The sequence below is a fragment of the Schistocerca nitens genome, chromosome 2 (genome assembly GCF_023898315.1).
Source record: "Schistocerca nitens isolate TAMUIC-IGC-003100 chromosome 2, iqSchNite1.1, whole genome shotgun sequence".
NCBI classification, from domain to species: Eukaryota; Metazoa; Arthropoda; class Insecta; order Orthoptera; family Acrididae; genus Schistocerca; species Schistocerca nitens.
In genome coordinates, this window is record NC_064615.1 from 650024813 (window position 1) to 650050743 (window position 25931).

The window sequence follows — 25931 nt, forward strand, 5'->3', positions numbered from 1 at the left end:
CCGAAACATTTCCTAATTTTCATCTCGGGTCACGTACTTCGCGTCTAGTTTCTGAGGTTATAGCTCCAATAGCAGGGAAGCGTTTTTTCCCCAGCGTCTGTACACGTGCTTCCGATTTCCTGGGCTCACCTAATTTTTCTGTTATTTCAGTTCGTATACTTCCACACACAATACATCACGCGTATCTTTTACACGCTATAGAGCCTAGTGGACATCTCACTCTTAAAACCTACTGTCTCTTTAGCCATGTCCCTAAACTTACGCTCTGTGTACATGCGTTGAATTGTTTGTGTTGCAGGTATTCTCCACATGACGAGTCGTGCGTGAATAGTTGTTTTTTTACGTATAGATCCACACGCATTGTAAATTTCTTAAATAAAGTCATTCTCCTGCATAGGTTGTTCTCCAATTTTGAAATAAACACTTTATTTCATTTTCAACTTTTGTAGTCCTGTCTTCCTCACTTGCGTGTAATATCACGGTATATTGATAATTTTTACTTATGGACCTAAAAAACTCTTCCCCATACCATCTGGACACACACACACACACACACAGAGAGAGAGAGAGAGAGAGAGAGAGAGAGAGAGAGAGAGAGAGAGACAGCCCACAAAAAAAAAGAAAGAAAGAAATTATACCACACCAAAATACACACACACACACACACACACACACACACAAGCAGAGCCATCACACACACAGCACAAAAAAATTATATCACACCAAAACACACACACACACACACACACACACATACACACACTCACACACATACACACAAATGCATACACGAACAGATCACAGATACTTCAATAATTACACTCGAAAGTTTGGCAATAACATTCGATCTTTGGCAAAAACATTCGACAGTCGCCAACAGAAACCAAAACATTGCATTGAAACAAGCGTTCAGTTCATAGTGCTGTGGAATGTGGAAAAAAACCGCAAATTGGCATTCATAAGAAGAAGAACAACACCAAAAATGCAACAGGAGCGTAATATGTAAGAAACTGTCCACGCAACCTGTAAGTACAGTTAAAAACATTACTACTTAATAGAAAATACCACCAGAACTGTTTATAACCTACAGGCACAGTGACAAAAATGCGAATTAAATAGCTAACATATGTACATATTCCAGGCCACTGATGATGCCTTGCAGAAAATAAAGGCGAAACGCGTATGGCACTAAAATAGTGTTTTATTCAGTTGCTGCCAGACGGTCCATAAGTAAAAATTATCAATATACCGTGACTTTATTTCATTATATATCAGTCAACTAAATCAGCCCCGTGAACATTATCAAGCTATATCATTATAGAAATTGTTATGCTTCCAGCTTGTCACATTAAACACATCAGTGTAGGGGGGAGGAGGAAAGAAGCATACGAGCTTCGCACAACCATAGTAGATACGGCTACTACTATCCCAGACATGAAGTCCGTATGAAAAATAGATGCTGGATGCTCCCGCAACCAAGATTGCCGAAGTGTTTGGTGTTGCAAGAGGCACGGCATACAGGGAGAGAGGAAAAATATCATCTGCTAAGTCACAACGCGGTCGAAAGTGTGTGCTGAGTGATCGTGACGGACGGTTGTTGAAGAGGATTGTATCGAGAAATAAGAGCACGGCAGCTGCAAAAGTCACTGTAGAACTGAACGTCGCACGCTCTAACACGTCAGCACCAAAGCAAGTTGCAGAGCGAGCTGGAATGCCGACACCACGCATCAGTGATATAAATGCCCTTAACAGGTAAACGTGATGCTAAAGCCATAAAACCTGAACTATCAAGCAATGGAAGAAAGTCATGTGGTCGGATGAGTCTTGTTGCGCTCTGTTTCCAAATTCTGGCCGAGTTGATGTCCCAAGAGTGAAACATGGCGGAGGTTCGGCGATGTTTTGGGCAGTCACATCATGGCATTCCATGGACCCCGTGGTTACTCTGCAAGGCCGCATTACTGTTTAGGATTATGTGACCACTTTGCCTGATCAGGTCCATCCCGTGGCACAATGCTTGTCCTCGAATAGTGATGCTGTGTTCCAAGGAGACAGGGCGCCTGTACGCACAAATCACATCGTCCAGTACTGGTTTTTGTGAGAACGAGGATGAACAGTTGCATCTCCCCTACCCAACACCGTCACTATATCTCAATATTACTGAGTCTTTGTGGTCTGCTTTGGAGAGACGTGTGCGTGATCGTTACCCACCCCCATCATCGTTCGGTAAACTTGAAAGTTTTGCAGGAGTTATGATATAAGATTCCCTTGAAAACCATACAGAGTTTGTACTTATCCATTTCGAGAGGAGCGGAACCTTTTTTGAACGGAAACGCTTCTCCACTATATTAGACATGGTAATGTCTTGTGTTTTTGGGGTTTCCCTATTTTTGTTCACCCCTTGCACTTCCTTTGAGAGTCCAATGTGGTTGAGATTGCCATCTGGTATGGTTATATCATTACTTATCACACTGGCGTAAAATCATATAAAATAACAACGATATCATCTCAATATAATTATACATACGCATCCACATCTCCACGTTAAAGGATATCAAAGTCTCGATAACCACCTAAAGATATAACGTTCCTCAAACATTTCCTCGTCCGAAGACATCCCTTTCGTAAACCTTAACGGCTTCCCACTTCTCGCCAAATTGAAGGTCGTCTAGAGCCACTTTGCAAGATAAACCGGTATTTATCAGTAGAGATAATCGTCCTCTAGTGTTGACCAGTCCAGTGAACATGTTTGTATATGCCCTTCAACCGTTTCCTGTTGTGATAAGCGCCGAGCTGTGTATCCATGGCTGGTCTCCATGCGTGCATACCACCATTATAAAACCTTCCTTCTGCTCATAGTTCTCGATAGTATGTAAGGGTGGCTGCTGCATTGGCCTACCGTCCTTGGGATGGCACCGCAGTGCTATGCCTTCGATTGCATAACGGTAAATTCGGCTCGATCTTTTCGATAAGGGGGTGGAGACAGGAAGAGCAAACGGCCACTCAATAAACTAACCTTGCCAAATGCGTAAGTAATAACATCTACCTTGCTCCGACGCAAGAAGAAGATGAGGACAAGATTAACGAAGGAACAGCAATCCTTGAAAATTTAACCAAAGTAAACGATTTTGAACCACAGTTGACTAAATAATGCACAAATATAAGTTGAAAACTAAACGAAGTCAATCACCAACAAAACTACCCTAGAAAGGAAAACGGCTAAATAAAGTATTAATTTCGCAATTCTGGGGTATTAAAGCAACATTTCAAACGAAATAGGCCAAACTTTTAAAAATATGATAATCAAAATTGGATTTCTTACTAAAAGAAAAGAATTATAAGACGCACCAGCCATAGACTGGTACAATTAAATACATCAGGAATATTTACAACCGGATGTGATGGTTGTGACATGATATACAGCGGACAAATCACAAGGATTTTTCCGATTCAATTGTCGATTGAAGGCATCCACGAAATGTATCGAAAGTAATCAAAGTGCATTCCTACTGCAGTTCGTAAGCAACGATCACACATACAGAAGCATTAACGATGGTTGTGGAACACTATAAAAAAAGTCTACGTAGAAAACTGCTCAATTTATTTAATAAATTTATTTCTGAATGCTAAATCCATTTTTTGTATGTCCACCATAGACTCCTAAGTTCTTTATACAAGATGACCTTTATTGCATGGTGCATTACGTTAAAACTGACCAGTTTCGGTCGGTGATCATTTTCAAATACCTGTAATAACAATACCAACAAATTAAACACAAAAACAGTTTTTTCACAACGTTACACGTTGTATACTATATCTCTTGTTAGACTACCTACAGTTGCGACGGTAAATATGACACACGTATCACCAACGAAATTGTAAGTAATGTAGCAGCAGTTATATTCAAAGTGTAACGATGTCAGAAATGTGTTTAACCTTTTTACTCCATCAGTAATCTTATTACAGGCGTTTGAAAATGACCAGTCATGTAGCGCAAAACATGATAATCTTGTACAAAGAATTTGACAGTTTGCTTGGATATCTAAAACGGTTCTAGCATTCAGAAATTACATCGAGGCTGTGGGCTCATACGTGAAGAAACAAATATTTTTTTTTACGTTTTAATTAATTCATTTATGGATTCTTGGTGAAACCTAGCGTATTGTATTAACTTAACGAAAGACTTTTTGCCTTGTTTCATAAAAAGTTTTTTTTTACGACGCATATTTCGGGTTGTGAGCCTATTTTCCAGCCTACTGTACCACTGTCTTCAGTCCGAAGGCTGGTTTCAAGCAACTCTCCACGCTAGTCTATCCTGTTCAAGCCTCTTCATCTCTACAGAACTGTTCGTACCCACATCCTCTTGAATCCGTTACTGTAGTCAAGCCATGGGCCCCCTCTACGATTTTATCCCCTATGATTATCTCAGTTACTGAATTAACTATTCACTGATGCCTCAGGACGTGTCTCCTCATCCGAGCATGTATTTAAGACAAGTTATGCCATAAATTTATTTCCTCCGAAATCTCATTCATTACTTCTCCATTGCTTACCCGATTTGCGCGTCTGATCTTCAGCATTCTTCTGTAACAACACAGTGCAAAAGTTTCTTGTTTGCACTGTTTGTCATTCAAGTTTCCTTTTCATATATGGCTGTACCCAAACAGCAAAACTTGTCTCCTATTTCTAGTTTTTCATTTCCTAATCTAATTTTCTCAGAATCACCTGTTTTAATTGCACGACAAAGTGGATTACGCCTGTCAGTATAGACTTGCAGTTTTGCGTCCACTCATTCACGTTTCAACACCTGACTTGCTGCCCAGGGGAAAATAAACATTAATAGTTTACTCTGCCACATTTACTTGGAGCTACTAACCAATCTAAGAACACAGGACTCGTAATATTGCCAATTATTAGTCTGCAAATGATGTAACTATTGATGTAATGTTGTTTAACACACCATCTTCAGTCACTAATGGAAATATCTGCACTTGTATCCGTTACACTGTGTATACAGAAGATTATGGATGTGGCTATTAGGTGGTTTTCCACATCCCATTAAGTGAGTATCGGGCTATTACGCAAGTCCCACCTCAGTTACACGCTTCGTAAACATTTACAAAAACTTTCGCTCAGTTTCACATGAATAACGCTATACGCAGATAGTTGAGGTACACATATTTCGTCCCGCTTAAATTAGCTATGCTACATCCATTAAATAACCGTCCCGAACCTGCGCCGATTTGGGACAAAGACACAAGAGAAAAATAAGAACTAATATGTATATCTGTTATTCTGTCTACGTCGTTAACTTGCTCCAAGTCTGCACTGTTGCTTTCATTGAATCGATTCAGCTAGTTGGAAGAGCCTGAGAGAAAAGGGACAGATTCGATAAGCATCTAGCAAATTGAAATCGCGATACAATATCTTTGTTTTAGGTGTATTGCAAGAACAGCTACCTGAAAGCTTATCACTATTCCCGCAGACGACTGCCGACTTTAAGCTACATTCTGCGCATGCGCAAACTGCCGATACAGGCTCAGCAGCACTGGAGATAATCCGTGGTGCTGCGTCCAGTGGTGAGTCTCTCTCGCGAACAGCGTGACCGGCTGTTTGACAGGTACGTCTGACGTCTGTGTGTATGAGTGTGTGTGTGTGTGTGTGTGTGTGTGTGTGTGTGTGCGTGCGAGAGAGAGAGAGAGAGAGAGAGAGAGAGAGAGAGCGGTGTGTGTGTGGGGGGGGGGGGGGGGGGGAGGGTGTTGATGAGCTAGATTTATCAAAGCTCTCGCAGTAAATTTTAAATAAAACTCGTAGTACATGCGCAGCATGATTCTTGTTCCACTGGCCATAAATTACATCGTTCTCAAAATACTTACAGTAGGCATTGAAACCTTATTATAGACAATGTTTAAATTGGTCCCCCGTGCTAGCACATTAATCTCAGCTATTAGTTTCCCTTTTTCTGATCTCATAGCTCAGTTTATTAACGTGAATTGGGCTGAGTTTTACTGTGTCTGTTGTGGTTAGCAAAGCTTTATACCACTAGTGCGGTTTGAGTTTCAGTATAAAACGTAGATCCCACTGTATTTATCCAATTACACAGTGTCTGATATCAAAGGAATGTAAGTTGCATTCATCTTTACTTGACTCGTTCTTAATGAAGCATTGCAACGATCAAACGAACTTTTTTGTTGATAAACACTGAACATTTTCTCTCGGAGTAAGTGAAGATGTGAAATCTTGATACAATTGTCTAAGTTTAGAGTTTATCAGTATACGTATTTCATTTCTGCTACGCTTCATTCTAGACGAAAATATGCACGATATTACAGATGGTCTAGCCGACACAGAAAACAAATATCTGTTCAGTGCTGAATTACGCCAGTGCAAGGCCGTAGCAAATGCTATCCATTAATTACATTCTTACTGGTAACACAGGCCAACGAAAACAATTTTTTGAACAACTTTTTTATTTTGATAGCCGATCTTTATAGATTTTTATGAGATGAATCCAAATCTAGCATTAGTTTTTTTTTTGTATCAGCCATAGTTTTCTAGCAGTATGCTTTTTATTATATAGTATAAAAATCCTTTGCCATACAGTAAACGGGGAAATTAATGAAGCGCTTTGTTGCAAAATAAGCATGGTTTGTATTTACAGTAAGCTATTTGAAATAATGATATATGTTAATAGAGGTTTCACTTGTCAGCTGGAATTGGTTTGTATTTTCTTTCCCTTTTTTCTCTGAAGCTTCTTGTGAAGCTTTTTCTACGATGAGTTGCTTGATGAACTCGGTGAAGTGACCAACAGTAGTCCCCTGTCATGTTGGTGCTCCAGCGGCCTTGGTAGCGTTTTTCCATCACTTTAATGTCCTGGTGAAAACGCTCTCCTTGCTCCTCACTATCATCTCCCATATTGTCCGAGAAGTAATCTAGGTGACTGTTCAAAAAGTGAACTTTCAGGCTCATTAAACATCCTAAAGTTTTAAACTTCTTTAACATTGTAGCTATAATAGAAACATATTCTGTTTTTTTTCCATGTCCTATGAACTTTGTAACGACTTGCTTGAATGATACCCATGCTTCTTTCACATTTAAGGTCATTGTGGATTCAAAGTTAACATCAAACATCAATTTTCTAATGTCAGGTCCGACGAAGACGCCTTCTTTTAGTTTAGCTTCTGAAAGGTGTGGAATCTTTTGGCAGAGATACTTAAAACATGATCCACCTTTACGGGGCAAAGCCTTTACAAACTGTTTCATTAGGCCTACCTTTATATGTAGAGATCATAGGAGTATGTTTTTGGACCTGCAAGGTTTTTGTGTACAATGTTCTACTCTCCAGGTTTTAAAGAACCTCACATGCCAGTTCTTTCTGCACAAGTGTCGATCCCTAACCCTAATGTCCCATTGACACAAGAAATATGGAATTTTGGTAAAGCCACCTTGCTGACCAAGAAGCGTGCATGTTACTTTTAGATCGCCGCATATCATCCAACCATGAACAGAATAGCCTATTTTATTTAGCACTATTTCTAGGTTTTCATAGCTTTCTTTCATATGTACAGAATGTCCAACAGATATAGATGCATACATGTTATCGTTGTGTAATAAAACAGCCTTTAAACTAGTTTCGGATGAATCAATGAACAGCCTCAAATCTTTCTTTTTGTATTCAATACCAAACTCATTCATCAGACCAGGCATGTCTGAGCTGCATACTAAATCACCTTCTTGTTGAAAAAACTTGGAAAATTGCTGCTCTCTCTTTCTATACATCTATATTCTGGTTCCAACTGCCAATAAGTTCTTTTCTTTCAATCTAGAGCCAAGCAATTCAGCTTTTTCTTTCGTTAAGCCCAGATCCCTAACCAAATCGTTAAGCTCGGTCTGAGTAAACAATTTGGGCTCTAGACTTTCTGTATGACAATGGAATTCATCGTCATCTGGTTATCTATATCAGCTAGTACATCAGAAAATACTTCTGTTGGAATAGATTTTAAATCATCTGGTGGTTCAGGAACCGGCAAATCTACTCCATGCCCCAATAGTTGGATGGCGGACGGAATGTTAGGGTAGCTCATTACATTCTTGTTTTTCGAATTATGACCAGTAATATCAACACTGCAAAAGTATCAATCATCGGAATGATTTCTTGGCTCCCTCCATATCATACAAACGGCAAATCTAAAGGCTTTTTTTCTCCTTTTTGGACAATTTTCTCAGATCTTCAACACACACACAACATACCTTATGCGGCACCCAAGATTTATCTTGATCACCAAGTTTAGATCCAAAGTATGATAGATAAACCTTTTTCACAAAGTCTGTAATGTTTCTTTGGTGTTTTTTAATCACAGATTCACCACAAATATAACAAAAACTGTCAGCAGAGATTTTACAACCACGATTAGACATTGTACTGAGCACATGTACAGGAAATGGGAAAGTGAGGTTAGGTTGACTTAAACAAAACACCATCTGTTAACATAAAAATAGAATCGTCGTTTTCAGCCAGCAAATGTTTTTCTGCAGTGCTATCAACGTTATCTAAATTCATTACACCTCCTTTTTGTATTATTTTAACTATGTAGAAGGTGTTAAATTGATCAAAAAATCGCTTAATTTAATAAATTTAACTGTAATATGTGAAGAAATGGTGGGTAATGGAGTTTTTAAGTATCATATTTGGATTTCCCACCCTAAAAAACATAAGAATAAGATATTTTCAGCAAAAAAGTTTTTCCATATTTGGCCTGTGATAATCAATAGCACTCTGTTTTTCCGGTTATTACGACTAGTTCGGACAACATTAGGGAATTCCCCTGTAAGTTGTGCGGAATTGTCAACTTACGCACGTAATGTATGGAGTGGCCAGCCATCACTTTTAGAAATGAGCTAAAATTACTACTACTCATTGCAGATTTGGACACTACCGTCTTTCCATTGGACGGTGGGTAGAATGCCATTCATATCTAACTTGATAAATATATATTTTTTTACAACCAGGCGCGGGGCTTCCTTATGTGCGGGACCTGTAGCATTTGCTAACCCTTGCCACGTGGCTAATCCAGTACTGTCTCTGTTTCGTTTCTGAATATTCTTAATAGTTCAACTCAGCTAAAGTGTAAATTTTCGTAAGATTTTCACCATCTAAAACTAATGCCCTTTTATTTTGTGAACAGTTCAACTTATCGAAAAGAATTTTTTGGCAAATGATAGCAAGCGGCACAAGTGCACGGAACATATTCGCAAAAATACCGAAGAAGGGCAAGGGTGCCGGACCCATGATCCGTCGTTATGAGCAGTGCTACCAACATAGAACGGATTTGCTCTTGGCCCTACTTTATACGAGACAGATACAGGGTCAGCTACGGCTACTGTAAATGACACGCTATGCTTACTTCTAACGTATAATAAGAGTTTTCGGAATTCTATTTACTTTATCTGTACAGCTAATTTCTAACATTCTTCGATAGGTTCACATTTTTATATGCTTCCAGTTTCATCTTCTCATCATTTCTGATGGTCCACGTTTCGCTTCCAAACAATGCTGTATACTTTCAGGAACTTGTTCCTCACTTCCTGCAAGGTAGAGATCTTATACTGAAGAAAGCTCTTTTTGCCGACGTCTTTCTACTTCCGATATCTTGCTTCCTGCAACCGTCCTGTGTAACCATACTTTTGATGTCAAGCAAGACGTTACTCTCTTTCCCACTACTCTTCACCACTTTCGTCGTTACTTTGTTATTATTTATTTATTCCCAAAAGGATTCGTGTTACATTGATACTGGATTTTTCATCACAAAAGATGAAAATAAGTAGCTCAAATACACAAAAAAATTGAAAAATAAATCCGGTATGGTATGTTTTGTCTGAAAGTAAGATGAAGTAGAGTATGTAAACATTTGACCCCCCTTTGAATGACGCTCGGTGACATACGGCATACGAGGTGTCGATGTAATGCGCTTTTGTGTGGCCTTGAGGAACCACTACTATCTGAAGTCAAGAGGTAAACTATGTTACCAGTTGAGACACTATGCTATCTAAAGTCAAACGGTTGAATAATTCATCTATAGTTTCTACTACTATGTAACAATTAATAGAAGCACCTAACATGCTCAAATGTTACTGACGTATGGAGGCCACAGAGTGAAATTCGGCAACTGTTTCCAACTACAATACTGGCCATTAAAATTGCTACACCAAGGAGAAATGCAGATCACAAACGGGTATTCATTGGACAAATATATTATACTAGAACTGACATGTGATTACATTTTCACGCAATTTCGGTGCATAGATCCTGAGAAATCAGTACCCAGAACAAACACCTCTGGTCGTAATAACGGCCTTGATACGCCTGGGCATTGAGTCAAACAGAGCTTGGATGGCGTGTACAGGTACAGCTGCCAATGCAGCTTCAACACGATACCACAGTTCATCAAGAGTAGTGACTGGCGTATTGTGACGAGCCAGTTGCTCGGTCACCATTGACCAGACGTTTTCAATTGGTGATAGATCTGGAGAATGTGCTGGCCAGGGCAGCAGTCGAACATTTTCTGCATCCAGAAAGGCCCGTACAGGACCTGCAACATGCGGTCGTGCATTATCCTGCTGAAAGTTAGGGTTTCGCAGGGATCGAATGAAGGGTAGAGCCAAGAGTCGTAACACGTCTGATATGTAACGTCCACTGTTCAAAGTGTCGTCAATGCGAACAAGAGGTGACCGAGACGTGTGACCAATGGCACCCCATACCATCACGCCAGGTGATACACCAGTATGGCGATGACGAATACACGCTTCCAATGTGCGTTCACCGCGTTGTCGCCAAACACGGATGCGACCATCATGATGCTGTAAACAGAACCTGGATTCATCCGAAAAAATGACGTTTTGCCATTCGTGCACCCATGTTCGTCGTTGAGTACACCATCGCAGGCGCTCCTGTCTGTGACGCAGCGTCAAGGGTAACCACAGCCATGGTCTCCGTGCTGATAGTCCATGCTGCTGCAAACGTCGTCGAACTGTTCGTGCAGATGGTTGTTGTCTTTGCAAACGTCCCCATCTTTTGACTCAGGGATCGAGACGTCGCTGCACGATCCGTTACACCCATTCGGATAATATGCCTGTCATCTCGACTGTTAGTGATACGAGGCCGTTGGTATCCAGCACAGCGTTCCATATTACCCTCCTGAACCCACCGATTCCATATTCTGCTAACAGTCACTGGATCTCGACCAACGCGAGGAGCAATGTCGCGATACGATAAAGTGCAATCGCGATAGGCTACAATTCGACCTTTATCAAAGTCGGAAACGTGATGATACGCATTTCTCCTCCTTACACGAGGCATCACAGCAACGTTTCACCAGGCAACGCCGGTCAACTGCTGTTTGTGTACGAGAAATCGGTTGGAAACTTTCCTCGTGTCAGAACGTTGTAGGTGGCGCCACCGGTGCCAACCTCGCGTGAATGCTCTGACAAAGCTGATCATTTGCATATCACAGCATCTTCTTGCTGCTGGTTAAATTTCGCGTCTGTAGCACGTCATATTCATGGTGTAGCAATTTTAATGGCCAGTAGTGTACTATCTCATCGAAGATTCCAGGTTTATTCTATTTTTGACACTCACTTTTTTTGTCTGGAAAAGTAAGTGAGCAAGAAAAATAATGTCGATGGCACTTGTAAGAGGGAAATTACTTATTGCGCTACACGCATTCTCTTTCCTGGCCGGCCGAGGTGGCCGAGCAGTTCTAGGCGTTTCAGTCTGGAACCGCGCGACCGCTACGATCGCAGGTTCGAATCCTGCCTCGGGCATGGATGTGTGTGATGTCCTTAGGTTAGTTAGGTTTAAGTAGTTCTAAGTTCTAGTGGACTGATGACCTCAGAAGTTAAGTCCCATAGTGCTCAGAGCCATTTGAACCATTCTCTTTCCTGATATTTGAAGGATATTTTATTAAAAAATGTTTGAGACTGAAAAATTGTTGCAACTGTTTCACACTGCTCCTGGAGCCGCAACTTCTCAGTCAAGTAGCTCCTCTATTCACACCACGAGGCTCAGTGGCTCTGTACTCCTAGCAAGGGAAACTCCTTGCCTGTAACGGGAATCGAAACCGGGAACTCTGCGAGGCTGCCAGCCACGCTGACCACTGAGCTAGAGTTTTTTTCAGCCTGAAAGAAAAAAATCCCACAATTTATTTTTGACAGTTAAGTATTGTACCAATGTAACTTTTTATACCCAGAATAGTTAGTCCTTGAAGTGACGAACTTTTTAACACTTCGTTTACATTGATAGCAGCCGCTGTTCGTGAAATATTTCAACTTCCCCTCAAATCACTAAATAACTTTTTTCCTAATTATCCTGATTACTTTCAAGCGAATAAACTTCTTTTTTTTTTCAAAACTAGAACATTGTTTTAGTTCCGCACAAACATTTGACCAAAAATATACATACATATACAATATATATAATGCACAGATCAAATGAAAACGAGACAGATGGAAAAAGTAAGAAAATTGTTAATTATTTCAAAAGTGATCGCCGTAACTGTTAATACATTTACTCTACTGCGAGACAACGAGGTCAATGCCTTCACAGAAAAATGTTCGCGTTTGCCTACGGAACCATGATTGTACCCAGGCATGCGCCTCTTCGTTCGAAGCAAATCGACAGCCACGAATCTCTTTCCTTACTGCTCTAAGCGTATAGAAATCGCTTGGGGAGAGATCAGGGCTGTATGGAGGATGTGTAATATCTTCCCAGCCGCTGCAGTGTAATCGAAATAACCTTGACAACATGTGGGGTGGGCCTTATCCTGCAACAGAATGATGCTGTCCGTCGTGGTTCCTGGGCGTTTGTATTTGATGGCGCACTTCAATATTTGCAAAGTGCCTACGTGAAAGTGTGTGTTAATTGTGGCGCCATGTTCAAGAAAGTCAATGACTTAGCGGATCACTGCAGTCAAAGAAAAAGGTCATAATGACTTTCCTGGAGCTGGCGTACCTGATGTTTCGACCACACCTGCAGGAGTTTCGCTGAGCCACTGATCATTCAAATTTCGTAAAACACTTTACTTATTACGCTTTCTAAGAAGGGCGAAGAGATAGACATGAAAATCATAGCACAACATAAAATTCTCACTGGAGTACTACACCGAACAATGAAAGCTAAAATCGGACGTAAATTAGGAGGAGAGCAATTCCATTTTAAGCAAACTGGAACAGGCAGCACTAAGTAATGGTTGCTGATGTTGTTTTCAGTCTGCAGACTGGTTTGATGCTCGCTATTCTATCTCGTGCATAAGTCTTCGGCTCTGCACAAGTACCGTAACCTTCATCCATTTGAAATTGCTTACTGTAGTCAAGCTTTCATCACCTTCCACAACTTTTACCCCCCGCCCACCAATTGCTTACATTACCGAATTTACGATTTCTTGATGCTTCGGGATGTATCCTATCAACCGATTCATTCATGTAGTCAAGTTATGCCACCAATTTTGATTCATTGCCTCTTCATTGGTTATCCGATCTACCAATCTAATATTCAGCATTTTCCTGTAGCACCACGTTTCAAAAGCTTCTTCTCTTTTCTTACTTTAACTTTAGGCCTGATTAATTCCGCTTCGTTCCGTAACCTTTGCTTCACTTTTATTAATATTCATCTTGAAACTTCTTTTCGGTTCACTCTCCTTTCCCTTCAATTGCTGTTCCAAGTTGTTTGGCCTCTCTAACACAATTACAATGTCATGGGCATACTTCACGGTTTTAATTTCGTCTATCGGTACATTAATTCCCTTTCCAAATTTCTTTTTTATTTCTTTTACTGCTCGCTCAATGTACAGACAGAATAACTTGGAGGATAAGCTACAATCCTATCTCACTCCGTTCTCAGTTACGGCTTTCATTCCATGTCTTTCGACTCTTGTAACAGCAATCTCGTTTCTGTAAAAGTTGTAGTTAGCTGTCTGCTCCCTGTAATTTACTCCTTTATTCCTGCTACCATCAGGATATCGAATGGTGTCTTCCAATCAACATTGTCAACATGTTTCTCTAAATCTATAAATGCGATAAACTTAGGTTTGGCTTTCTTCAAGCTATCTTCTAAGAGAAATCATACGATCATTACTGCCTCGTGTGTTCCAATGTTTCATCGGAAGCTAAACTGATCCTCCGCGAGATCGCCCGCTCTCAGTTTTTCCACTCTTCTGTAAATAATTCGTGTCATTATTTTGCAAACGTGACTTTTAAATTGTCGGTTCCGTAATATTCACACCTATCTGTGCCTGCGTTTCTTGGAATTATTACATTCTCTACTTTTGAATACATTGTGGGAGTGAACAGTGATCAGTGATCAATGTGTAACAAATATTTACTATCAAAAACAGTCTTGATCACAATTTATTTGTTACGGTGACCGGTTTCGACCACTACTGTGGTCATCTTCAGACGAATGAGTAAGAACCTCCTAGTGATTAACCAGCAGAAGGAGGTTCTTACTCATTGGTCTGAAGATGACCACAGTAGTGGTCGAAACCGGTCACCGTAATAAATAAATTGTGGTCAAGACTGTTTTTGATAGTAAATATTACATTCTCCTTGAAATATGAGCGTATTTCGCTTGTCCCATACGTCTTGCAGACCAGAGCGCAAGAGGTAAAAAATCAGGAAAGGTGTTAGACAAGGTTGCTCTTGGCATCATTGATGTTTAATTTGCTTATTGCAGAGGGAATGGGGGAAGCAACTAATTATATCAAAGTGGTGACTGAAGGGGTGTTCAAGATATGACGTAGTTTGGAGTATACACTGAGGTGGCAAAAGCCATGGGGTAGGGATATGTACACATACAGATGGCGGTAGTATCGCGTACGGGAGGTATAAAAGGCCAGTGCGCTGGCGGAAGTGTCATTCGTACTTAGCTGATTCATGTGAAACGATGTCCGACGTGATAATGATCGCGCGATGGGAATTAACAGAATCAGAACGCGAAATGGTAGTTGCAGATAGACATATGGTACACAACTTTTCTGAAATCGTTAGGAAATTCAATATTCCGAGATCCAAAGTGTCGAAGAGTTTGCCGAGAACACAAAATTACAGCCATTACCTCTCACCATGGACATCGCAGTGGTAGAGGCCTTCACTTAACGACTGAGAGCAGCAGTATTTGCGTAGAGTTGTCAGTACTAACAGACAAGCAACAATACGTGAAGTAACCTCAGAAATCAATGTGGACGTACGACGAACTTATCAGTTAGGACAGTGCGGTGAAATTTGGCGTTAATGGGCTATGGCAACAGATGGCCGACGCGAGTGCCTTTGCTAACAGCGCGACATCGCCTGCAGCGCCTCTCCTTTGTTCGTGACCGTATTGATTAGACCCTAGACGACTGTAAAACCATGCCCTGGTCACAGAAGTCCAGATTTCGGTTGGTAAGAGCTGATGGTAGTGTTCAAGAACGGAACAGACCCCACGAAGCCACGGAACCAAGTTTTCAACAAGGCACTGTGCAAGCTGGTGGTGGGTCCGTAATGGTGTGGGCTGTGTTTACATGGAATGGATGGGTCCTCTGATCCATCTGAACCGATCACTGACTGGAAACGGAGGTCACTTGCAGCCATTCACGGATCATATGTTCCCAAAAAACGATGGAATTTTTATGGGTAACAGTGCGTCGTGTCACCAGGTCGCAATTGTTCTCTATCGGTTTGAAGAACGTTCTGGACAATTCGAGCGCATGATTTGGCCACTCAGATCTCCCGACGTGAATTTATGGGACATAATCGACAGGTCAGTTCGTGTACAAAATCCTGCACCGGCAACACTTTAGCAATTATGGGCAGCTATATAAATAACATGGCAGAGGATTTCCAACGACTTGTAGAGTCCATGCCACTTTGAACTGTTGCTCTACGCCGGGAAAAAAGAGGTCCTACGCGATATTAGGAGGTTTCCCTTGACTTTTGTCACCACACTGTATTACACGGTCACTGATAAAGACGCAGAAATTATGGTGTAATGTTAAGGATAGCTGGTAAGCGACAGGATCGAAACGGTAGTAATCATAATTCCTCTACCAATGGAAAATTTGCAACAAATTTCATCTATTACACTGTCCTCGGAATGAATGACATCATTAACACTTTGAATGTTTGGTGCAGTCTAGGTAGTGACTGGTTGGCCACTTCGCTCACGGTGAGCCAGCAACTTCGACATGCGCCTTTCAATAGTAACGAACCCACCAACTGACGGAAAACGTCAATATTTCCAAAGAATGTACAGTATCTTTACCTGTCAGCGTCTAGTGCGAAAGTGTGAGAACGTTTTGGAAATGTTTCCGAATCGTGTGACTGTGTCCGGACATTGGTAGTAGCCTGGTATTCACCTAGCAAGAGGTGGGAAACAGCTTAAAAGCCACATACAGTGTGGCACGCCCATCAGCGCTCGTCGCCAGTTCACCAGAGGGATTCGATCCCGGGCCACGGCACCTCCACGAATATTGCAAGTGGCGAACTAACGCACGCGGTTAACCAGGCTGGTCGGACTACATACTGGATACTGTTTACTATCTCTGAGATTTGACAGCGTTGTTGTGTTGTGAAAACTGTGGGAAGAGGTCCCTTGTGATTGCCGGCCGGCCGTAGTGGCGAGCGGTTCTAGGCGCTTCAGTCTGGAACCACGCGACCGCTACGGTCGCTGGTTCGAATCCTGCCTCGGGCATTGATGTGTGTGATGTTCTTAGGTTAGTTAGGTTTAAGTAGTTCTAAGTTATAGGGGACTGATGACCTCACATGTTAAGTGCCACAGTGCTCAGAGCCATTTTTGTGATTGCCTTTCTCCGGTAACTTCTTGCTAATCCAGTGATGCACAACAGTGAAAAATAATCAGGAAAGGAGGAAAATTGAAAGAGAAAAAGTTAATAGGCACTGCAAATGACGTTCAAGAGATCCCTTACGGAGCCGAAACGAGTATCTGACAACTCGAGACAGCTCAAACACAAATTGCAGTGTCAGCCCTTTTGGATTTTATACAAAGTGTCATTTCAAGGTTTTTGCAACTATTACAAGAGAAAGGAAATTTTCGCCATCGGTGAATACACGTCCCACCAAGAGTAAAAACTCTAAAACACAGCAGATATTTCACTCTTTAACTACCAGACGAGATTAAACCATGTTTACAAGACTATTGTCTGCAAAGCGAACAGATTCTGCAGGAGTCATCTGGACACTGGAGGCTCAGAGAAGTTGTTATGTATGCCAGAAATTCGGCAGCGTGTGTTCTGGCCGCATTAGTGCGATGTTCGGCGAGGTTATTATGCAGTCAGCAACGTCGAGCTGTTCAATGAATGAATGGATGAACGTGCCCTTCCCTTATGATACCTGATACAGTTCGCAAAACAATTCTCATTGTACATACACTATGTGATCAAAAGTATCCGGACACCGCAAAAATATACGTTGTTCATATTAGGTGCATTGTGCTGCCACCTACTGCCAGGTACTCCGTATTAGCGACCTCAGTAGTCATTAGACATCGTGAGAGAGCAGAATGGGGCGCTCTGCAGAACTCACGGACTTCGAACGTGGTCAGGTGATTGGGTGTCACTTGTGTCATTCGTCTGTACGCTAGATTTCCACACTCCTCAACATCCCTAGGTCCACTGTTTCCGATGTGGTAGTGAAGTGGAAACGTGAAGGGACACTTACAGCACAAAAGCGCACAGGCCGACCTCGTCTGTTGACTGACAGAGACCGCCGAAGTTGAAGAGGGTCGTAATGTGTAATAGGCACACATCTATCCAGACCATCACACAGGAATTGCAGACTGCGCCAGGATCCACTATAAGTAGCATGACCGTTAGGCGGGAGGTGAGAAAACTTGGATTTCATGGTCGAGCGGGTGCTCTTAAGCCGCACATCACGCCGGTGAATGACAAACGACGCCTCGCTTGGTGTAAGGAGCGTAAACGTTGGACGATTGACAATGGAAAAACGTCGTGTGGAGAGACGAATCACGGTGCACAATGTGACGATTCGATGGCAGGGTGTGGGTATGGCGAATGTCCGGTGAATGTCATGTGCCAGCGTGTGTAGTGCCAACAGTAAAATTCGGCGGCGGTAGTGGTACGGTGTGGTCGTGTTTTCCATGGAGGGGGCTTGCACCTCTTGTTGTTTTGCTTGGCACTATCACAGCACAGGCCTACAATGATGTTTTAAGCACCTTCTTGCTTCCCACCGTTGAAGAGCAATTCGGGCATGGCGATTGCATTTTTCAAAACGGTCGAGCACCTGTTCATAATGCATGGCCTGTTGCGGAGTGGTTACACGACAATAACATCCCTGTAACGGACTGGCTTGCTCAGAGTCCTGATCTGAATCATATAGAACACCTTTAGGATGTTTTGGAACGCCGACTGCGTGCCAGGCCTCACCGACCGACATCGATACCTCTCCTGAGTGCAGCACTCCGTGAAGAATGGGCTGCCATTCCCCAAGAAACCTTCCAGCACCTGACTGAACGTATGCCTGCGAGAATGGAAGCTGTCATCAAGGCTAAGGGTGGGCCAACACCATATTGAATTCCAGCATTACCGATGGAGGGCGCCGCGAACTTGTAACTCATTTTCAGCGAGGTGTCGGGGTACTTTTGATCAAATAGTGTACCTCTGGTCGGGGGGCAAGTCGTAGCCAGAAGCAGCGACACGATAATCGTGGAAAGAAACAAGTTTGGTGGTGGTAGGATCTACGTGTGGGTTAACATGGTGAAGGGCTTTAGAGTGTTCATCTTCGATCGGTGGTAGGAGAAATATTTGTTCGCCCGTAGAAGGACAGAGATTAGGTGCTGCAACAGCACCCGTCGCAAATGATCTCGTCGCCGCTGGTACGTTAAAGCCTAATCTTCGTGGATAGGCATCCATCCGCAAGTAGTGAGGGATGGGGGGATTTTGTGGGAGGTGGAAAGGGGGCATTTGGTTCTAGATAGCTGGGTACGTCCTCTTAATTAATTACAGAATTTTCTCGAATTTCTAACAATCATTGACTCCGAATCCAATAGATTGAAAGTTTACCGTTGTCGAGCGTGGGGGGAAGAACTGTAACTTCGGCAATCTCTTCATATCTTTTTCTTAGTTGTCACTCTTCACGTAAAATCACGCCGATTCCTTGGTGTCTGCTATTAAAACGCTGTTCTGTAGTCAAGTTGGATGCGAATCCTTACAGAGGTGTCTCGAAATAGCGTCTTCAGTTGAGAGTAAGAATGAATTTATCTCAGGCTGCAATTAAACGGTCTTCAGTTTTTTTTACTACAACATGATCCATCTTCATACGTACCTGGTACATATAAATAAAGTCGGTTTGATGTATGGGGATCAGCTACAGTACATCTGAAGACGGGGCTAACTGCCTCGAAGTCGTTCATATTACAATGAAACAAAGTTGAAGATCTTTTAATTATAGTCTGATTCAAATTCATTCTTACTATCAACTTATATACGACTGCTTTCCCCTGATTCCACCAACAAATGAAAAGTTTAAATAATATCTATAAACCTTTTTCTGTCGCATCCTCGTTCAGACCTTACCGAGCTGCAGAAAAGAGCCGGTCTAACACAGTGGCCCGCAGATTTCATTCACCAGTTCCCAGCACATCATAAGCATGGCAGCGTCCGTCCCCAGTTCCAATAAGAATGCTAGTTCCCTTTGTCGTACACTGGAATCACCACAGCAGTATACCGTTTGTCTGTGGACATAGAAACTCTGTAATGGTTTGCTGATTCTAAATTAGTTTTCCACGACAGAGATATTTAAGTAAGAGGGTCACTCCAAAAGAAATGCACACAAGTTTTTTTTAAAAAATCCATCTTTTATTCTACATGTTTGAAAGTTATACAGTGTGTAGATACATCCTTTAGGAGCAATATTTTTATTTCTCCACATAATTTCCATCCCTCTCAATTGCCTTACGCCATCTTGGAACCAGTACCTGTATACCCGCACGCTAAAATTCTGGACCAACCTGTCGGAGCCACTGTTTAGCAGCGTGCACAAGGGAGTCATCATCTTCAAACCTTGTTCCACGAAGAGAGACTTTCAGTTTTCCAAAGAGATGATAGTCACAAGAAGCCAGGTCAGGATTGTAAGGCGGGTGTTTCAGTGTTGTCCATCTGAGTTTTGTAATCGCTTCCATGGTTTTTTGACTGACATGTGGCCGTACATTGTCGTGAAGCAGCAAAACATCCTGCTTTTGCCGATGTGATCGAACACGACTCAGTCGAGCTTGATGTTTCTTCAGTGTTGTCACATATGCATCAGAATTTATGGTGGTTCCACTTGGCATGATGTCCACAAGCAAGAGTCATTTGGAATCGAAAAACGCCGTAGCCATAACTTTTCCAGCAGAAGGAGTGGCTTTGAATTTTTTTTTTTTTTCCTTGGGTGAATTTGCATGATGCCACTCCATTGATTGCTTCTTCGTCTCTGGTGAAAAATGATGGAGCCATGTTTCACCAACTATCACAATTCTTTCAAGAAATTCATCTCCACCATTCTCGTACTGTTCCAAAAGTTCGCTACTTACCGTTTTTCTCGTTTCTTTGTGAGTCACTGTCAACATCCTGGGAACCCACCTGGCACAAACCTTTTATAACGCCAAAACTTCCAGTATTCTGCAAACACTTCCTTCCCCTATCCCAACATAGCGTGAGAATTCGTTCACTGTGATGCGTCTGTCAGCAGTCACCAATTGGTTAACTCTCTGCACATTGTCTGGAGTGTGTGCAGTACAAGGCCTGCCGCTGCGAGGACAATCCTCAATATTGCCGTGCCCACTTTCATCACCTAACCTGCTTGCCCACCGACTAACTGTACTGCGATCGACAGCAGCATCTCCATACACCTTTTTCAACCTCTTATGGATGTTTCCCACTGTCTCGTTTTCACAGCACAGGAATTCTATGACAGCACGTTGCTTCTGACGAACGTCAAGTGTAGCAGCCATCTTGAAGACATGCTGTGACGGCGCCAATCACGGGAACAGGCTGAACTAAGTTTGAAAACAAGCAGGAAGGATGTATCTACAGACTGTAAAACTTTCACACACGCAGAATGAAAACTGTATTTTTACAAAAATAGTGTGCATTTCTTTTGGAGTGACCCTCGTACATTCGAAAGAACACAGTTGAGCTATACTTTAGATTCGTATATCTACTCGAATGGTCAATCCCAAATACACTCCTGGAAATGGAAAAAAGAACACATTGACACCGGTGTGTCAGACCCACCATACTTGCTCCGGACACTGCGAGAGGGCTCTACAAGCAATGATCACACGCACGGCACAGCGGACACACCAGGAACCGCGGTGTTGGCCGTCGAATGGCGCTAGCTGCGCAGCATTTGTGCACCGCCGCCGTCAGTGTCAACCAGTTTGCCGTGGCATACGGAGCTCCATCGCAGTCTTTAACACTGGTAGCATGCCGCGACAGCGTGGACGTGAACCGTATGTGCAGTTGACGGACTTTGAGCGAGGGCGTATAGTGGGCATGCGGGAGGCCGGGTGGACGTACCGCCGAATTGCTCAACACGTGGGGCGTGAGGTCTCCACAGTACATCGATGTTGTCGCCAGTGGTCGGCGGAAGGTGCACGTGCCCGTCGACCTGGGACCGGACCGCAGCGACGCACGGATGCACGCCAAGACCGCAGGATCCTACGCAGTGCCGTAGGGGACCGCACCGCCACTTCCCAGCAAATTAGGGACACTGTTGCTCCTGGGGTATCGGCGAGGACCATTCGCAACCGTCTCCATGAAGCTGGGCTACGGTCCCGCACACCGTTAGGCCGTCTTCCGCTCACGCCCCAACATCGTGCAGCCCGCCTCCAGTGGTGTCGCGACAGGCGTGAATGGAGGGACGAATGGAGACGTGTCGTCTTCAGCGATGAGAGTCGCTTCTGCCTTGGTGCCAATGATGGTCGTATGCGTGTTTGGCGCCGTGCAGGTGAGCGCCACAATCAGGACTGCATACGACCGAGGCACACAGGGCCAACACCCGGCATCATGGTGTGGGGAGCGATCTCCTACACTGGCCGTACACCACTGGTGATCGTCGAGGGGACACTGAATAGTGCACGGTACATCCACACCGTCATCGAACCCATCGTTCTACCATTCCTAGACCGGCAAGGGAACTTGCTGTTCCAACAGGACAATGCACGTCCGCATGTCTCCCGTGCCACCCAACGTGCTCTAGAAGGTGTAAGTCAACTACCCTGGCCAGCAAGATCTCCGGATCTGTCCCCCATTGAGCATGTTTGGGACTGGATGAAGCGTCGTCTCACGCGGTCTGCACGTCCAGCACGAACGCTGGTCCAACTGAGGCGCCAGGTGGAAATGGCATGGCAAGCCGTTCCACAGGACTACATCCAGCATCTCTACGATCGTCTCCATGGGAGAATAGCAGCCTGAATTTCTGCGAAAGGTGGATATACACTGTACTAGTGCCGACATTGTGCATGCTCTGTTGCCTGTGTCTATGTGCCTGTGGTTCTGTCAGTGTGATCATGTGATGTATCTGACCCCAGGAATGTGTCAATAAAGTTTCCCTTTCCTTGGGCAATGAATTCACGGTGTTCTTATTTCAATTTCCAGGAGTGTATGTCAGTCGGAAAAAGAAAATATAATTTTCTGCACTCGAAGAAGGAATAAAAAGTGACCTTTTCAAACTCTATGTAGTGTAAAACAGCACCACATGCAGACATAGAGCGATAAATTCCGCATTTCAGTTAGCGTGCTAAACAATTATGTAACGAACTGGAGGGAGGAGTATTGGACTGGTTTCGTCTTGGGCTCTAAAAATTCGATTCTGTCGGCCAGTTTGAGTGTGTATTTAGGAGGTTTCCCACAGCCATCTAGTAGTATACTGGCCCTGCACTACACTTTAACCTAACCATCCCAAAAAAATGTAGCAATCAATATATATTAAATGTTCGTCGTCGTGAAGGATAAAAACCCGACCAAATGTAGCTGCTCTCATGGGTGTTTTCTCGCAGGGGAACATAATAGTCGCTTTTACTGGCCAGCACGGACTCCAGATCTCCGTCTTCGGCTGTGTTCTCATGACGGAAACCTGACACTCCTTTTGGAATCACGCATTTAGAGATTTAACATTCAATCTGCAGGCGATCACATGAGCCCGCGTTAACGTATCGTTTGCTCAAAAATCTCTAGACGCAGACAAACTCGCGCTGACGCGCAGTTACAAAGATAGATAATGCACATGTTCTGTTGAGATGATCGCGTATTTTCGTCGTGACCAGACGTTTTTTCTGTGCGTTTCTATTACTTTTGTTTGTTGGACGTTGCGAAAAAATGAGTGATACCGAAGGCGTGAATATTGACATGGAGCTACTATTTGACAAAGTTGAAAAAAGGCCAGCAATTTGGAATATAGTGTTGGAATTGTATAAAAGTAAAATTTTGAAACGGCAGGCTTGGGAAGAATAATTGGTTTTGATCTTCCGTGAGGGAAATGACTCAATATATATAAGAAAAACTTCATCGTTAACAAGTACACTTTCGGTCATATCATACGGTCTGAATGTTCAAGTCTAACTTCATAACAAAATAGTATGTAAATTTAGCCCGAACGTACCCGCTTACGAAGTGGGTCGTCCACTGTGAGTAGCATTTATAATTGCGAGATTCCCTTCGAAGGGGTCTTCCTGTTTAAATCTATCTCTCATTCCTCATTGTTGTGAACTACTGCAATCGGTACTACAATGAGTTCGGCGCTATGCACACTGATATCTAATAGGCGATGTAGTACCCCCCATTTATTACACGCTATACACTTAACATACCTTCGTGCTAAAGTTAGCCGCTAGTTAAGTATCTTTATTTCATAAGTCAGCTTCTTTCTGCCGTAGGGCTTCACTAATTTTTCCATCAGCGCAAATACTTCATCGCCTACGATCTCGTAAGGAAGTGCCACGTCGTGGTTTTCTGTTAAAGGTCTTTGTTTCTCTATGTCATAAGGTTTTCCAGTGAGTTTTCCGTATAGATCGGAATCTAAATGGTTCAAATGGCTCTGAGCACTATGGGACTTAACATCTGTGGTCATCAGTCCCCTAGAACTTAGAACTACTTAAACCTAAAAAAACTAAGGACATCACACACATCCATGCCCGAGGCAGGATTCGAACCTGCGAACTTAGCGGTCACGCGGTTCCAAACTGAAGCGCCTAGAACCGCACGGCCACACCGTGAAAAATCCTGTCTTCTCCATAAGTGCAGGTGTATACCCAAATATAGCGCTGGTCAGATTAATATAGCGCCAACAGTACTAAAGAAAAAAAAATTGTAAGCGAAGTATAAGGAAATGTAAACTTGTGGATTTTATGTGATTCTGCATTTTCTCCAGGCGTATTTCATGACGAAATAAATCTCGGATGCAAAGCCTGGTGTGAGTGTACAAAAGACACAATATTTCGGCAATCGACCTTGTTGCCATCATTAGGTGTGCTGATGTACTGCCAAGGGACGGCAGACGCTGGGCCACAAGCCAGGCGTCGAACCCCGGCGCTGACGACCGAGACAGAACCCGCGGCGCGGTCGGTGGAGGGAGCACCCGTGGGAGGGGGAGGGGGAATCTAATATATACCTCACGCCTTCCGTCCCTTGGCAGTACATCAGCACATCTGATGATGGCAACAAGGTCGATTGCCGAAATATTGTGTCCTTAGTACACCCACACCAGGCTGTTCACCCGAGATTTATTTCGTTCTGGATTTTATATTCCGATATATTTACCCTCAAGATATCCGATCCAATGACGAAACACTACGCTCTGTTCAAATTCTTGAGGTATTTAAATCCATTTTTCTTCATCTGACGGTAGCATCATAATGTCTTTTAATTCCAACCAGATAACTGTGCGCAGTTGGAGAACTATCCCAGATATATCGGACTTTCCAATTTTTTATGAATAGTGTAGTTCCGCTATTGAACGACCGCTTACAAAACACCTGAAACCGAAGTAGACAGCGAGAAACTGCAGCGACTAAGGCGCTCTGCCTGGACCCCCTGAAAAGCTCTACCCCTCGTCATTTGAACTCTCTTGAAATGCGATTGCGCTTTAGTGCGCGTCAGTGTGCGTTACATCTGAACTTAACCTTAACAGAGCAGTGAGTGGCCCACAGAATTGGGCGGTATGACGTCCCGGCGCAGGACTGCTGCGAAAATATTGCAGTATCAGATACCTCCTGAAATCACGAACCAATTCAGTTGAATGTCTCAGATTTAGTCGAAACTAATGAATTTAGTATTGAATATTCTATAAATGCTTCGCAAATTGTTCTTTCTTAAGTCCTCTCCTACTTGAGGGTTCCTTCTCCTAATTTTCTCTTAAGGTTTCTGATTCCTCTGGTAGTGTTTTCCTTCTTACTGGACATTTTTTAGATTTTCTGAGAACGTTAATCCGCCTACGCTTCGCCTGACCTGTAGTAGAGATTAGGACCATCATAAATGCCTTGAATGATAATAAAGTTCCTGGGGAAAATAGGATCACTGCGGAACTCTTGAGGTTTGCTAAAGAGAGTACGACCCTCGAACTGAGGCATGTTATAAGTAAAATTTGGGAAGAAGAGCAGCTTCCTGAATTGAGGATGTTGACACTATTACATCTGATACTCAAAAAAGGAGGTAAGTCGGAGCCTGGGAACTGTAGAGGAACACCTTTAATACCAGTGACCTACAACATATTTTCAAAAGCGTTAATGAAAAGAGTGGACAAGCATATAAATCCACAGATGGGACTGTATCAAGGAGTCTTCAGAAGGCCAGATCACGCATAGAACAGATCTTGAATATAAAACTGGTAAACATATATCAAAAACAAAGAAGCAAGAATTTCATACTCACATTCATAGACTTCGACAAGAC

The 25931-nt window shown here is 42.9% G+C and overlaps 1 protein-coding gene across 1 annotated transcript in view; it reads left to right on the top strand.

Moving 5' to 3' along the window:
* The first annotated feature begins 5483 nt into the window (after window positions 1-5483).
* The window catches only part of LOC126234542 (clavesin-2-like), an 81324-nt gene continuing 60876 nt past the window's right edge, over window positions 5484-25931 (top strand). The window contains exon 1 of the mRNA XM_049943237.1: window positions 5484-5617. The gene's annotated coding sequence lies outside the window, so the exon portion shown is untranslated. The remainder of the gene's footprint in view (window positions 5618-25931) is intronic.